Source organism: Acomys russatus, chromosome 3 (assembly GCF_903995435.1).
Source record: "Acomys russatus chromosome 3, mAcoRus1.1, whole genome shotgun sequence".
In the NCBI taxonomy this organism is placed as follows: Eukaryota; Metazoa; Chordata; class Mammalia; order Rodentia; family Muridae; genus Acomys; species Acomys russatus.
The window spans coordinates 61307480-61323949 of NC_067139.1; positions in this window are offsets into that span (position 1 = coordinate 61307480).

The following is a 16470-nucleotide window of genomic DNA, read 5'->3' on the forward strand; positions in this document are numbered from 1 at the left end:
CCACGAGTCACTTCATTAGTGTTATAACCTCAGAGTCTTGATGCAGAACGTGTCAGTGTCTCTGTCCCACTGGCCACATGCAGAGACTTACCTGTCAAATCATCAATTACCTACCAGTAGTTATTTACAGTACTTTTAAGTTAGCGGGTTTGGGTTTTGTTTGTCTTAAATGGTGCTGGAGACAGATTCTGGTGCCTTGCACATGCTAAGCCTGTACTCTACCACTAAGTTCCACCCGGTTCATACATAAGCATCAAGAAGGAAGAGTGTTTTCTGTTCTGTCTTCATTATCTAAGATTACAGACGTTCATTTAAACAGTCATTAAGTGCTAAGCTTCAGCACTTGGCTCTGAAGGAAGTCATAACACCTCTTTTCTTCTGAGGGTTCTTTGCTTATTTTTTCTTCTACCCTACAAAGAAGTGATGTCGCCCTTGTTCTCAGGCTCGCGTTCTGAGCTGGCTCATCACTGTGCATTAGTGTACTGTGCCGGAAATGTCTGAGTTAGACTGAGCTGGCTCATCACTTGTGCATTAGTGCAGTGTGCCGGAAATGTCTGAGTTAGACTGAGCTGGCCCATCACTTGTGCATTAGTGCAGTGTGCTGGAAATGTCTGAGTTAGACTGAGCTGGCCCATCCCTTGTGCATTAGTGCAGTGTGCCGGAAATGTCTGAGTTGGACTGAGCTGGCCCATCCCTTGTGCATTAGTGCAGTATGCCGGAAATGTCTGAGTTAGACTGAGCTAGTTAGGTGTCGAAAGTTACCTACGTGCAGTAAGGCAAAGCATCCATGCTCCAGCTCTGCCACTCACCTGCCATCCCGGGAAAGTTGATTCTCAGAATAATGATCTGTAGACACACTCATCCAGCCAACCCTAGAGAACCTTAGAAACCAGTGCACCTAGTTAGAATAGTTTTTAATAACATGCAGCACCTGTATACACTGGGTTGCGATCTGATTTTTTGAACATTAAATACTTTGTGCAGTGTAAATATATTTAATGTATTAAATATGTTATGTAATTACAAATAAAGGATTTTTAAAATGCCAGGCTTTCATTGTATTATCACTATTAAAAGCCTTCACGCAGCCTCAGCCTGTCCACCCCACACCAGTCTTGCTGCTGCTCCGGAGCCCTGTGCAGTTGCCCAGACGTTTACACGGTCACCGGCGTGGACTGCTCCTAGACTTGAGTTTTACCTGGACTCATGACTGTTCAGCTGGTACGTGGCCACGTGGCAGGTCTAGGCAGGGAGATGGAAGACGTCCTTCCAGCCTGAAGCTTGGATAGTCTTGATGTGCACATGCCTGAAAGTTCCCCTTTTGCTGGCCAGGATGTCTGTGAGAGCCTCAGGGCTCTCCTTAGTGTCTCAAGAAAAGGTGTGTGTTGAGGTTCGAGTGGTTGGTCTCCTAGTCAGGAACAGCTATCCTGGACCTATTACTGGAGTGAAATAAAAGAATTCTTGTTTACCACTGTTTTAGAGACTGTTTTAACACCTACTTATTTAATGCATGTAACATTAATGCAATAAAAGTTTCCTGTCAGCATCTAAGTAAGTTTCACAGCGTATAGGTTTTTTCCCTCCTATGATAGAGCTCTACTTTCGCTGGACCTCTGAACTCTTAGCCCGTTACAGGCTCAGTTTCCCCATACTTGCCCCAGCCGGTAGTTTCCATCTTGGTAGACTGTCAATTTTGTGATTGAAAATAACCTTATTTTAACTTGAATTTCCCTGATTACTTTAACACCAGACAGTTCCATGTTTGCTGCTTACCTGCACGTCTTTGCTGTACCTTGCCTGCTTGCATCATATTCCCCTAGTTTTGTAGACAGAACTGAAAGGCCATTATGAAGTAGGGAAAAATGAAAGGCCATTATGGAATGAGTAGTCCATCCCCATCTGTTCCAAATGCTGCCTTTGACTCATCCCACTGTTTGTGCTGCCCAGCTTGACGTCAGACCCCATATCTGTCTTTTTTTCCTTTACACGCTGCACGCTGACATTTGTTTTTGCACTGTTCTGCCACCTGTAGGAAAGTCTATTTTTTTAATCTCTTCTGTGTCTTATTTTTGTGCATTTTCTGTTCCAAGCAAATGCTAGAATTAGCTTATTAAGTTCCACTAAAGTCTTGCTCTTCTGGTTGGGATTGCATTAATTTGTTCATTAATTGGAGGATAATAGGCTTCATAATTAGTATAATTTTCCCATTAGTATTATGATAGGCCTCATTTTATTTAACTCTTTTATATGCTTGGATAACATTCCTTACAAGGGTCTTCACATTTTAAACTAGCTTTGTTCTAGCTGTTTTATGAATTTGAGGTTAAAAATCTTACTTTCACATAAAAATCTAGATAATTGGAACATTCCTGTGTTAACTTTGTGTTGCTTATCGCCGGGAAGCTTTTACTTTTAAAGCATCTACATTAGTTTTTTCATTTTGCCTCCTTATTAATACGCCACTCCTTAACCTAAGCTCATGAATGCAATCTCATAAATGCCCTTGTTAGTTACCAATGTGGTTTAAATGTGAAATGTCCCATCTGTAGTCTCGTGTCTTTAAACACATGGTCTCTAGCTGGAGACACTCCGTGGAATATTGTGTAAAACCCGGACATAATGATTTGCTGAAGGAAGTGGATCTCTGGGCATGAGTCCTGAGGTTCATAGTCCAGCCTCACTCTCTGTTCCCTCTCTGTTCCTTCCTGACTGCCCATGCAGTGTCCCAGTGGACCTCCTGCAGCTGCCATGAGGGACGGCATCACCTGCAACTGTGAGCCAAAAATAAACCCTTCTTTCCTTAGGTTCTTTTGTCTTGGCATTTTTGTCAGCAATAAGGAAAATGACTAGATACAATTATATAGACATAGCTATTTTCTTAACATTTGGAAAACAGATCACTCACTCCTGATGTTTACATTTATAAAGCTTCCACACCACCATTATGTCCCATGTCCATATAATTATGGGGATGTTTCTGGGCTCTATGTTTTGTAGACTTTGTCCACTCTTCTTTACCAATAAGCCTTTTTGGGGGGATGGGGGTGGGTAGTGTGAGACAGAATTTCTCTGTGTGGCCTTGTCTCCTGGACTCACTTTGTAGACCAGGCTGGCCTCAAACTCACAGTGATCCACCTGCCTCTGCCTCCCAAGTGCTGGGATTAAAGGTGTGCACCACCACACCCAGCTCCAATAAGCCGTTTTTAATCATGTAGATTTCTAATTGGTTGTCAGAAATTATAGAAGAAGTCTTGGCTTTTCTTTGTTCTGTATATATTGGATCACCTTGTCACATTTCGATTTTGTGATTACTAAGAATGTGCAGACTTATTGAGGGTTATTTATGATGCTGGGTTCCATGTATCTCTGAATAAGTCACAGTTGCTTATCTTTCCTATCTGTTTATAAAGAATAATTATAATTTATCTCCCATTTTGTAACAGAGTTGTGTAAAACTTAGACTGTGTCCTGACCCTATTTTCCCATAATAAAGGACACATTCTCATTTACCAAGGCTCGTCTCCTGGTCCTCTGTAAGTTGGCTTTGCTAACTGATGGTATATCCATTTAGTAACTTTGCTGACCTTATAATGCTGACCTATAAATTGTTCTGTAACCCTCAGATCAGCTTTTGTTTGAGCTGTTCAGATCTGTACTCTATGATAAGGAGTACAAATGCTCACAGTTGGCACCCTGGTTAGCATCTCTTTTTCTTGCCCTTGATGAGAAGCTGTAAAACCTCCAGTTGATGCTGTTTTCTAATAGATGGTTAAATTGGGCTAAGGGAATAGTCTTCCCAGTTTTAAATCCAGTGCTGGGTTTCATTAAATGTTTCTCCAGCTTGTATCGACATTTTTCTTCTTTAACAGTCTCTCCTAGTTTGGTGACGTACACAGTCAAGTCTTCCAACATCAAAACTTCTCTTAAGTGTCAGCCAGTTGGGAGATGGCATGGGGGTGATGCACAGATGCACTGGCCAAAAATCAAGCATAACATGAAACTGGGATGCTAACTCTGCCCAAGCAAAGCCACATAACGTCTTTGGAAAGTGTCTTTAGAGCATATAGAAAATGCATATCATGCAAGCAGATCCATCAGTTCTTAGTGAGAACAGAGTCTGATGTGAACTACCCCTCCTCGGTGTGATGACAGAACACTAGGTGCTGTCAGGGTCGTGTCTGCACTCAGAGCTTCTTCCATATGAAAACTAGTGCCCAACAGTCCACAGCCAGGGAGAAAGAAAGACTATTCAGTGGCCAAAGGGTAAAGCCGGAGTTTTCCTCAGCTCTGTGGGTGGGTTACAGACACCCAGCAGGAATGAAGGAGAGAGAGGGAGGAGCTAATAAGAATAATGAAAAGTAAGTTGGGACCCTCCAGGAACTCCACTGCTATTCTTCTTTCCTGGTCTTGTGTTTCTGGTCATGGCAGCTGGTGGAGTCTTTAGCCCTCACGTGGGAAGAGATAAGGCAAGTTTGGGTAAAGGACACTATTACAGTCTTGGTTAAAATGGTCTCAGTGACTAACGTGCCTACATGCAGAGCTGAAGAGATGACAGATCCAGTATAAAGCCAGATACCTGTGCCCTCGTTCTGTTCCGTCATTGGTCAGTCACCTCCCAGCCCAGGGAATAAGGCAATGTTTTCAAAAGCAAGAGCAGCCTTCAAGTGCCCCCACGGTGACTTAGGCAGAACCAGGGCACAGGCAGCAGAGGCAATAACTGCTGCAAAGCTAGCTGGAGACTAGCACCGGGTTGCGAACCTGTATGACACCCCGATTTGCCAAATTAGTAATGTTTAAGACAGTTAAGAGTTGGTGATGCTGAAGAGTTTGTTTAGGTTTTCCCTTAGAATGTAATCCACGTGGGTAGAACAAGTCTTTCCCGTCAACTCCGGTTGGGGGGGTGAGTTCTCTCAGTGGGAGGGGTGGGCTGCCCACTTTTCTCATTTCTAGCTCCAGGCTGTAGGGAGAAAATTCAGAAAGTTAAAGATTGGTTAAAATTCACATAAGAGCCAGACATGGTAGCACACACCCGTAGTCCTGGTACTTTAGGAAGTAGGAGTGAAGGGGTCAGGAGTTCAAAGCCATCTTAGGCCACATGGCAAGGTGAAGGCTGGCCTGAGCCACAGAGTGAGACCCTACATCAGAAAACACTGTCAGGGCTCAACGGAAGAAAGATTTTGCCACTTGTAGACAAATGTTATACTCTCCAGAGACAGAAAGGAAAATGGGAAGCAAATCAGAGTTACCAAACTGTGGCACCATTAGGACACACACCGTCAAACAAGTGTCCAAAGTGCGCTTGTAGGAATAACGAGAGATGAAAGAAAAACATTTAAAGAAATGACTGAAAACTCCTTAGATTTCCTGGCAGGGAGTGTGGGGGGTGGGAAACAGCCAGGAAATGTATTAATCACGTAATAAAGAGATCATCCCACGGGCTGGTGAGATGTCTCGATGGCTGAGCAGTAAGGCGTGCTTGTGCCACAACCGTGAAGACTAGGCTTTGGATCCCAGGACCCATCTAACAAGCCAGGTATCCTTGCAGATGCATGTAACTCAAGCTCCCAGGGACCCAATGTCCCTTTCTGTCCTCCACTCACACATGTGTACACACACAAGCACACACATAATTTTTTTGTTTAGGGTAAAGAAAATCCACACGTGGTATAGCATATCTGTAATCCCAACTATTTGGAAAGCTGAGGCAGGAGGATCCCAAGTTTGGAATCAACTTGAGACACTTAGCAAGAGTGTTTGAACATTAAACAGGGTTGGCCTGGGATTGGTGATGTATTTTCCCCTTATGGCCTGGACTAAGTCTTCACTTATAAAAAAGAAGAGGAAGCCAGGCGCTGTAGCACATGCCTGTAATCCAAGTGCACAGGGAGGCAGAGGCAGGCAGATCTCTAGAAGTTTAAGCCCAGCCTGTCTACCTAGTGAGTCCAGGACAACCAAGGTTATACAGAAAACCCCTGTCTTGAAAAAACAAAAACAAAACAAAACAAATAAAAAAGAGGAGGAGGAGGAGGAGGAGGAAGAAAGGGGCCGCAGATGCAGTATGTGCATCTTTAATTACAGCACCTGTGAGATGGGGGGGGGGGGGATTAGGACTCCCAGGTCAGTTTAGTTTCCTCTGATAGCGAGTGCCAAGCCTGTCAGGGCTGCACAGTGAGACCATGTTGACAAGACAGAAGTGAATTAAATAATGTGAATTAAACAAACCACTTACAAGGCACCTTCGGTAACACGAATACTACTAACTTCTTGGGGGAAAGAAGTGGTGAAGGCTGGAAGACAGCACTCTAGAAAACAACAACGATCTACCCAACGTTTGTCCAGGAAGATTTTATCCTATTGTGAAATCGAAATAGGCTTTCCCAGAAAAGAAAACGGAGCAGAGGTTGTTAGTAGATCTAGCAAGAAAAACTAAAGGAGGCACTCCGGGGTGAAGGCAGGGGACCCCCATCTGAGACAATTCAAGGCCACACAGAGAAGACCTGCAGATGAATGTATGAAGCGCTCGCTATACATTGCATCTTTGCCTTTTCCTCTCTAAACTGTTCTGAAGGGGAGCCGCACAAATTAGCATGTATCTGATGCGTTGCTGCCCTCCAGTACATACAATGTATGTTTAGTATGTTTGCTAGAGCATCAGGGAGGAGTTTCTAACATAAGTAGATAAAATGTAGCCAACCCTAGTATCATAAAAAGTGGAAGAGGAGACAGATCTTTACGGAAGTGACGTGCTTGTATACTGTCACTGTTAAAACAGTTCAGGTTTGCTGTCGATTCTGGTTTGTGTGTGTGTTCTAAGGCCTGGAACAACCACTAAGAAAAAAATGACAGAGGCACAGTGGAAAAGTCATTAATGAACTTAAAATATTGTATTAGAAGGTATTACTCAATGCAAAAAAAAAAAAAAAAAAAACCCTATAAAGGAGGCTAAGAGGAAGAAAGGGACAGAGAAATGATGTGAAGGCAGGGAGCCCTGCTTGTGTGTGTGTGTGGGTGTGGGGAGTGGGGAGGCAAAAATGGGGCTTAGACATGTTCAAGATACATTGTACACATGGATGAAATGGTCAAAAAATAACAAAAGATACCCCCTTAAAAAAAAAAAAAAAGAGCCAGATGATTCTGCCTTACCGTTCTCTTGGAGGTCTCTCCTCTCCTCCCCCTCCCTGCTTCTCCATCTCTGGCTTCTCTTGCTCCTTTCTTTCTTCCTCTCTCCCTGGCCTACACCCCTGAGTCCTGCAGAGTAAGTCATAGGCTCCATACCAGACATACCATGGCATTTCAGCACTGTCTATTTTCCTCAAGAACAGGCAGCTCTAGCATCTGAGATAAGGCCATGGTCAGCTTTCCCTGGCTACTCGGACTGGCGCTGTCCTCTGCAGATGCTCTGCTGTCTGCCTAAAACCACAGCACTGAGCTTGGTCACCCGTCTGCAGCTACCTGTGGCTACCTGAGGACCCACGGTCCTCACCCCTGTGCCCATCACAGGATGAGGCTGTACCTCGTCCTTGCCATCAGGATGAACTGACCTGGCATGATGCCTTCAGTTTAGTGTCCTCTGTCCCTGGACTGCTGATGCTCCTGTTGAGCCTTGTGTAGGACTCCACAGGGCTCCTTTGCCATCAGCCATTCTTGTCTCCTCTGAGCTTAGTAGGTGACATGTGGAGAAATTTTTTTTGAGAATAAATGACTATTTTGTTCCTCATCAAACTTTATCCACAGTTTAACCTTCATTGATGGCTTTTTCCTAGCTCCATTATGGCCATGGTGCCTGCCAAAGGACCCTTTGACTCGCATTCACCATTTATTGGCATTTACTGGAAGGAAGAGCTGGCCCTATTATTTATTTATTCACATCAGAATGGAGTTGTAACATTTTTACCATTTGGGAGATTGTAATCCATTGGTGTTGTTTTTATTTTGAGGTTCTGATAGACCCAGTTGTGGCTAAGGCTGATCTGAGCTGGCCCCTGTGGCCTTGGATGTGTCCCATGGTTTGGGCCACTGCCTTCCTTCCTGGCACTGGCTTCTTGTGTACTTTGCTGCCTTAGCTGGAATCAGCCATCAGTCATTTCTCTAAGGCGTCGTGTCTCCTCCTCTTCCCCATGTCCTTTCCCCTCCTCATTTTAAACTGTTTATTCTAGAATAATTTTGAACTTGTATAAGCTTTGCCAGGCTGGCTCCTGATTCATTGGGGGAGGTGTTCCAAAGCATCACCCTGTGTGCTCGCTGCCATTGGACTATCACTTAAGGGCTTATTTTCTGTCTATCCATATGAACTAATGGATACTGAGTTTACAATCTTGTTATAAAGCATCTGTCATTTAAGATAAATGTTTGATGACCAATGGAAGGAAGAAAAACATGAAATCAGTAGTAGATCTTGGATGCAATAAACACTGCAGTGATGGGGCAGAAATGATTGACATCTCAGAGTGGAAATAAGATGCCAGAGAAGCTGTGGGCCCGGTGTTGCTGGACTCTTCTTCTTCTTTTCTTTTTCCAAAGTAGAGAGAGGGACTTTGGTATCTTCTCACAGCAGCACACATTTAGCTGTTGGGAAAGCTGACATGGGCCAAAAGATTTAGCCCGTTTCTGCCAGCTCACGTGAGTCTAGTACCCTCCACAGGCCTATGAGGCGTGTGCATCATTATCGCCACCCTCGTTGGTGCTCTGTTGCTGTGATACAACACTCTAACCAAAAGGGGCTTGGGGAGGAAAGGGTTAATTTGGTTCATGGGCTACAGTTCATCATTTTTTTTTTTTATGATATCAACTCTATTTATTGCCTATTTCACAATCATTACAAGGTACCATGAACAAGTGTCCAAATGTGTATATACGTATACAACATAAGCAGCAATGTGAAAACCCAGTATACAAGTGTAAAATACATCACAAACCTTACATAAATGTGTAGACTGTAAACTGTGTATGACATTTAAAATATTTTGAATTATGTGTCTTTTTTAATAAGTTAATTTTTTATTATTTATTCATTCATATTACATCTCAACTGTTAATCCATCCCTTCTGTCTTCCCATTCCTCCCTCCCTCCCACTTCCCCCCTACTCCCCTCCCCTATGACTGTGACTGAGGGGGACCTCCTCCCCCTGTATATGCTCATAGGGTATCAAGTCTCTTCTTGGTAGCCTGCTATCCTTCCTCTGAGTGCCACTAGGCCTCCCCATCAAGGGGACGTGGTCAAATATGGGGCACCAGTGTTCATGTGAAAGTCAGTCCCCACTCTTCACTCATCTGTGGAGAATGTCCTGTCCATTGGCTAGATCTGGGTAGGGGTTCAATGTTTACTGCAAATATTGTCCTTGGTTGGTGCCATAGCTTAAGCAGAACCCCTGGGCCCAGATCCACCCATCATAATGTTCTTCTTGTAGGTTTCTAGGTACAGTTTGTCATTAACACAAGTCGGGGCCAGGACTCAAGGCAGGAACTGAAGCCGGAACCATGGAGGAATGCTGTTTAGTGGCTTGCTCTCCACAGCTTGCTCAGCCAGCCTGGTGTCTTATAGAAGTCAAAACTACCTGGCCGGGGTGGCACCGCCTATCTCGGGCTGGGCCCTCCCACACCCATGACTACTCAAGACAGGTTCACAAGCTAATCTGATGGAGGAGGCGGTTCCCCTATCTGAGCTGCTCTCTTCCCAGGTGCCTCTAGTCTGCATCAAGTTCACAAAAGCTAACCGGCACACTTGGTTATCGTACAGATGGGGAAACTGAGGCACACAGGTCACACAGTGAGACAGGGCTCCTTGATGCTACAGGAACTTATCAGTAATTGTGTCCAGGAGTGCTGACTCCCGGGTTTCTGTCTTGGGAAGAGGTATGTTGGGCAGCACAAGAAGGTCTTCTGCATCACTGATGCACCAAGACAAGGTGCACATTCCGTCACTGAGGCAGGACACCATCACTCACCGTTCAGTTTGCCTTGAGAAGGACCGGCTGCTATTAAAGGCCTTTTATGTGTCCCTTTCTATCTTATTTATTTAACTAATGCATGGTAATTGTCATAGTTGTGCATTACAGTGTGGCTCCTTGGTGCATAGAATGTACAGATCAAATCAGAGTATGTAATGTTTCCCTTTTGCTTGGGAAGCTGTGAGCTCTTCCTGTCTACATGTTTTATAAGCTTCCCCGTGAATCGTGAGCTGAGGTCCCCTCGCAGGTCACCCACCACGCACTGGGACAGCTTCCTCTAATGCAGTCATGTTCACCCAGCTCCTGCCTGTCCTTCCCTTCCAGCCTCAGGTAACAGCTTTTCTGCTCTCTGCTTCTGTGGAATCAGACTTTTTTGGCTTTCACTGACGGATGAGCACACGCAGTGCTTGCTTTCTGTGCCTGGCCTATTTCACTAAACAAAATCGTCCAGTTCTGTCGGTGTGGCTACCTGACAGGCTTTCATTCTTGCTAATACTCCTTCATTGCTCGTGCAAATTTAAAGGGACAGAGTGCAAAGGAGGTCCAACCAGTTCTTAGGGGGAGCTTTTCACTTAAGCCACTAAGGCCACTCTGATTTTCTGGTTCCCAAACCAACCTAAGATGCCACTTGAAGACTGTATCTCAGGTCCTTAGGACCCAATAAGTGAAGACAGTGATGTCTGAGACCTGCTACATCGAGGACAAGGTCAAAAAGTCTCGTGTTTGAGCTTCCATGTAGCCCTTTCAACCAGCTGTTGGTCTTAGGGAAATTCCTTTGTGTCTCTGGGTGACAAGCAGATCGCCAGTATGGAGTGTGAAATACTGCATCTCTCGGTGCTCACAGAGGAGCAAGGTGCTGTCGGGCGAACAGAAGGGAAAGTGACCCTCAGCTCCAGCAAAGGAAGAATCAACAGTGGTAAGGAAAATGATGTGGGCGGGGGCAGCGGCTCAGCGGACAGTTGAGGGGCCATCAGAAGGGAGAGAAGCCACTCTGTGTGTGCACCTGGGGCAGGGGAGGCAGGCAGCAGAGGGGACCTCTGAGCTGGCACCCAGGCAATGTGCGGGAATGAATGGCCCTGTTGCCAGGTTTCCCATCAGGTGGGTGGACAGTGATTCTTCATTGCCTGGCAGCATCCTTGCCCCCTAGCTACCAGATGCCGGCATCAGTCTTTGCCTCCCTACCCCACACGAGACATAAAATCATCTCAGACTGTCGAGTGTTCACTGGCCAACCAAATTCTCCCAACTGAGAGTTGCTGGTCTAGGAAAGAGTAGAATTCTTCCAGGGGCATTGAGGGCAGGGTGGTGCAGGGTCACATGTACAGGAGGTCCGGAGCATGGTAGCTTTTGGACCCAATAGAGAAGGAGCTTGGCTCAGCCCCTTCCCACTTTCCCGTAGGCTAGCTCCATCACTGTTTCCTAGCAGTGTCCTGCAGGGCCCTACTGGAGGCATAACTCCTGAGCTGACAGCCTCAGCTCAGTCATTTCCATGCATATATCCAGGAACTGGTGGTGGTGGTTGGGGTGGGAGTGGTATGCCTGGTCCTCACCCCAGCACTGTCCTTCTATTGCTATGGCTTACCTGCCTCACCTACCTTCTGTGGGGCCTGGAGGTATGTGGAACTTAGTGACAGACCCGTTGGCCTACAGGTTCTTAGGTTGCCAGCCACCAATGTACCCAGAGAGAAGCTTCTTTATTCCATAGTAAATACCCAACCACACAAAGGGGACAGTTTCATTAGCAGCCTTCTATAGGCTCCTACCACCCATGTCAGAGGTACCCTGGCAGATACTTAGACGTATCTCCATCCCTTGGATGTGATCACAGCTTGTAGATGCATGTGCCATAGCCCCTTGGCTGTTAGTAGGAGTCGGGTAGGTCCTCTGCTTGCCTACACCTCCTCCAATCTTTCATGAGCCAGAAAAATCCACACATAGGGGTTGACTCTTCTTCTGGGACTTGGGCTCTCTAGGCTCAGCTGTGAGTGACATTTCTGAGCCCATTGTCACCCACAGCCCACAGTTCTCCAGGGTTCAGCCACTTTTTTTCTGCAGCTGGTACAGCCTCCACAAATCTCTCTAGATGGCAGATGCCAAAAAAGCCTCCCACCTTCAGCCCTCCCCTCACTAAACAACAGGGCCACCACAGTGTGTAGAAATCACAAAAGAGGCTACAAGGGAAGGCAAACCAATGTGCTGGGTGATTGCAGGGATAGTGCATGGTAGTTTCATTTGCATACATTTACCCATTAGGACCTGTCGGTACCTAGATGTTCACAACCGCCAAAAATCTATGGATCTTTAAGTCCCTTACATACAGTGGCATAGTATTTGCATGAGGAACTCTTACACACTGTGAAGACCCCAACCAAAAAAAGGGGGGATGAGAAGGCTCTCTATTTTGCAGAGAGAGAGAGAGAGAGAGAGAGAGAGAGAGAGAGAGAGAGAGGAGAAATATAGATGACAGAAACAACTAACTGACTATACCCATAAAAACGAGGGGAAAAAATGAAAGAAGGGATGTGCCTTTTACATGGCTTGTCAGCTTTCTGATTTTACTCTAAAAGTTGTCTATAGCCTCTGTGACTATGGCCAACAGCTCCAGGCACCTGGCCCTTGGGAAATTTCCAGTGTCCCTGGGCTCCTCCTGGTGGCTCACTAGAAGGGCAGCTATCTGGCCAGGGTGGCAGACTCGGAGCCAAAGGCAAAGGAATGAATAAATGATGGGATTTCTGGGCAGAGTCAGCCAGAATTACAATTAATGAAACCTGAATCTTGAGGCTTCTATCACCAGGGACTCTGCCTGGTCCCTCACCATTGGCCCTGGCCCTGGAGGTGTCTATGAAGGTCATCTTTTTGTCTACTTTCATTATGGCTCATTGAATGGAGAAAATGAAACTACAGCTATATGTAGTCTGTTTATTCTAGTCATTGTAAGGAAATGAGGCTGAAGACTACAGGTCTCAAGGTTAATAGGGTCACCAGGATGTGCTTGTGTATTGTGAAGGTATGCTGGCTTCTTCTGGTATTTAAAAAAGCCACACTCAACCACAGACCGTGCTGTAGGTGTTGGTAGAATCTGGGGGTTGGGTGAAATGGGGCTTGTTAGCCCCTTTGTATGCAGAACCAGTAAGTTCTGGGGCTGTAATAAATAGCATGGTGAGCTCCCTCCCTCCCTCTTTTCCTCCCTCCCTCCTTCCCTCCTCTCCAGTCAGCAGACATGTGCAATTTTTCTGAGCTTCACTGTCCCGGGGCCCAGATAAACCTGCTGCTGTCTTGTCCTGAAGCGGCCTCTGCCTAAAAAAAGATATATATTGCTCCCTTTTGCAGTTTGGTGCCATCTAGTGGCAGCTAGTGGTTATGGATGAAACAGATGGGTGTGATTCTGGGCTGGGTGACTCCCTGACTTCCTGATTGCAGTGTTGTTTGTTTGTTGATTCCTGTCTTTCTCTAGGTCCCACCTGGGCACATGGAGCTGTGAAAACATTGGGGATGCAGAAATCACTGTCTGCCTCCGTGTCCCAGAATAAGGTTGCCTAGATTACTGCACTCTCTCCCAACACACACACACACACACACACACATTTCCTTTGGCATTAGATGCTATTCTGAATTAACATTTTGTGGAGTTTACATTACTGCCTAGTTACCCAAGAACTCTGGGCACCAAGGGAGCTGTCTTTAGGACTGTAGGCAGACAGCCCCATCTGCTGGTAACAGCCCCTTTGTCCTAGGAAAGGCACTGAGGGCTCACAGGCCCACTGTGTACTGTTTGCTGGTTGCTTTTGCTAAAGGAGAAGTGGCCTAGGTGGGCTCTTACCTTCTATGATATTCGGTCTTGGGAATCTCTTTGACCCTGTGTTTTTCCTAAAGCCTTCAAACTCTCCACTAAGAGTCCTTTGGCCTCCTTGTGAATGCTGACTCCTGGCCCTCCCCAGACAGCATCTCTCTCTCTCTCTCTCTCTCTCTCTCTCTCTCTCTCTCTCTCTCTCTCTCTCTCCTCTCTCTCTCTTTCTCTCTCTCTCTCTCTCTCTCTCTCTCTCTCTCTGTCTGTCTGTCTCTGTCTCTGTCTCTGTGTGTGTGTGTGTATGTGTGTGTGTGTGTGTGTGTGTGTGTGTGTGTGTGTGTGTGTGTGTGTGTGTGATGGGGGCTGGGGAAGGGGTGTGCTCAGCAGCTCTCATCTGGACTGCTGATCTGTCTGTCTGTCTATCTTTATCTGAGCATGTGCATGTCCTGGCACAGTATCTAAGCTTCCCTACCAGTAGGATATGGTCATCGTTGTGACTAATGGCATGAAAACAGAGATCACATCTCCAGGGCTTGGAAAGGTGTGTCTTTTAAATATGGCTATGTTTTTTGAGGCCCTTTTCCTATCTCCCCAAGGGTTAGAATGCAAACTGGGAGTGACCTCCTAGACTATACGGATAGTGGCTTTGCCTCAGGGATGGTGGAGAAATGAGGTTATGAGTCATGTGACATTCTCACGGGGCACAGCAGAGCTATGGTGCCCTTGACATCCACTTTAGAGGGACATAAACAGCTGTGTTTAAGCTATCATTATGGCCTCTGTTACAACAGTTGGACATATATCCTGCCTACTCGTAGAAACAGTCAGAACATGTGCAAGGATGGTTAATAACGCAAGAAGATATTTGCAGTATGGCTTTAAATGAAAAAGGAGGTATTCCCATCTCTCCTCTCCCCTCCCCGCCCCGTAAAATGATGTGTGTTAGCTGGGCATGGTGATGCATATCTTTAATCCCAGCACTAGGAAGGCAGAGGCAGGTGGATCTCTGAGTTCGAGGCCATCCTAGTCTATAAAGTGAGTCTAGGTCAGCCAGGGCTGTTACACAGAGAAACAAAACACACACATAAACAAAAAATGATGTGTGTGATAAGTTCCTGTGAAATATAGACAGGTTACCTAAGAACACATTAGTGGTGTTTATATTAGGTAGTAAGGTGTGACTGGTTTTAAATTGACTGATGGATTCATTTTTCTTTAGAAAACCTTTCCAAAAGAGCACAGCAGAAGGAAAGCCAACCTTGAACACAGCGCTTAAAGCCTATTCAAGGATTGCAAGTTCAGGCGTTTCAGACACCAGAGAGCAATCAGTGCTGTGTGAGGGGTGAAATACGGCACAGGGATGGCACACGCTGTGTTCTGTGCTCTGTGCGCTGTGTGCTGTGCAATTGTCTCATATCGTAGACATGAAACCAACGCAGATACAAGACAGAGCCAGTTCTGGTTCTAGCCAGACACGAGGGCATCTTCTTCGCTGCACAGAAGAGAGAGCAGCCTTCCTTCCATCCACTCTCCACTCTGCTTCTTTCCTTTTTTCAGCAATTTCCCCGACTAAAAGAGTAAAGGCAGGAGGGCCAAGGCAGGTGCTCCCGGGGCAGTGGAGAAAAGAGGACATAGGATGACTCAGATAAGGCTGGGATTAGCACAGGCACGGCCAGGTGGAAGCTGGCTGCCACGATGGGGGATCGCTTCCCATTTCATAAAGTAACTTCTTCCTGGATGGGAGTGATTTCTCATTTTCAGATGGAAAAACTGACTCTCAAAAGGTTAAGATAAGCCCAGAGCTGGAAAACAGCCATAGGGACATTGACTGTAAGATACCAGATTCATCTTCCCACTGCAGTCTGTATGGCGGGGAAGGAACACTTGGCGTAGCTTACGGGAGGGAGGGGCGGGGGCTGGGGGGCGGAGAAGGAAAGGACTCCTTGTCTTTCTTGAAGGACTGGACAGGGTGTCCCTCTGTTTGTAAACTCAGTCTTTAGGCCACCTTGATGCATCACTTTCTGACTGTCCCAAAGCCCTCAGCAGCAATCAGCAACAGGTGCAAGGAAGAGATGATTAATTAATTGAAGATGTGTATTTCAAAGGTGTGTTAAAGCCCTGGGGTGGCCTATGGAGCAGGGAAGGACACCCGGCAGTACTGCAAGGAGGCACTTGGCAGCCAAATGAGTTGTCCATGTCTCCATTCTCTGTGACTTGACTCCATGAAATCTCTCTTATTGGTCTATGAATTCCATATATCTTTCCTGTGGACTCTGATAAACCCAGCTGCCTTGCTCTCTACCTTCACAGCCCTTAAAATCAAATATTAAGAAAAGGCCATACATAAGGAGGCTAGAGAGTTCTCCCAGCTAGTGGAGTATCGACTGCACAAGCCTGAGATGTGAGCTCCCACATATATAGCCAGACATGGTCCCATATAGATGTAACCCCTGTGTGTGTGTGTGTGTGTGTGTGTGTGTGTGTATGTGTATGTGTGTGTATGTGTATGTGTGTGTGTGAGTGAAGTCAGGCTATAGTTCATTGGCCATCCAGTCTAGTCAAATTGGTGAATTCGAGGTACACAGAGAGAGAGAGAGAGCCTGCTTCAAAAAATTAGGTGGTGAAAGTGGTAGAAAAAGACTTCTGACATTGACTTCTGGGCACCACACATGGACATATGAAAGAACACGTCTGCATAATATATGCACACACATGTGAACATGTATATATATTAT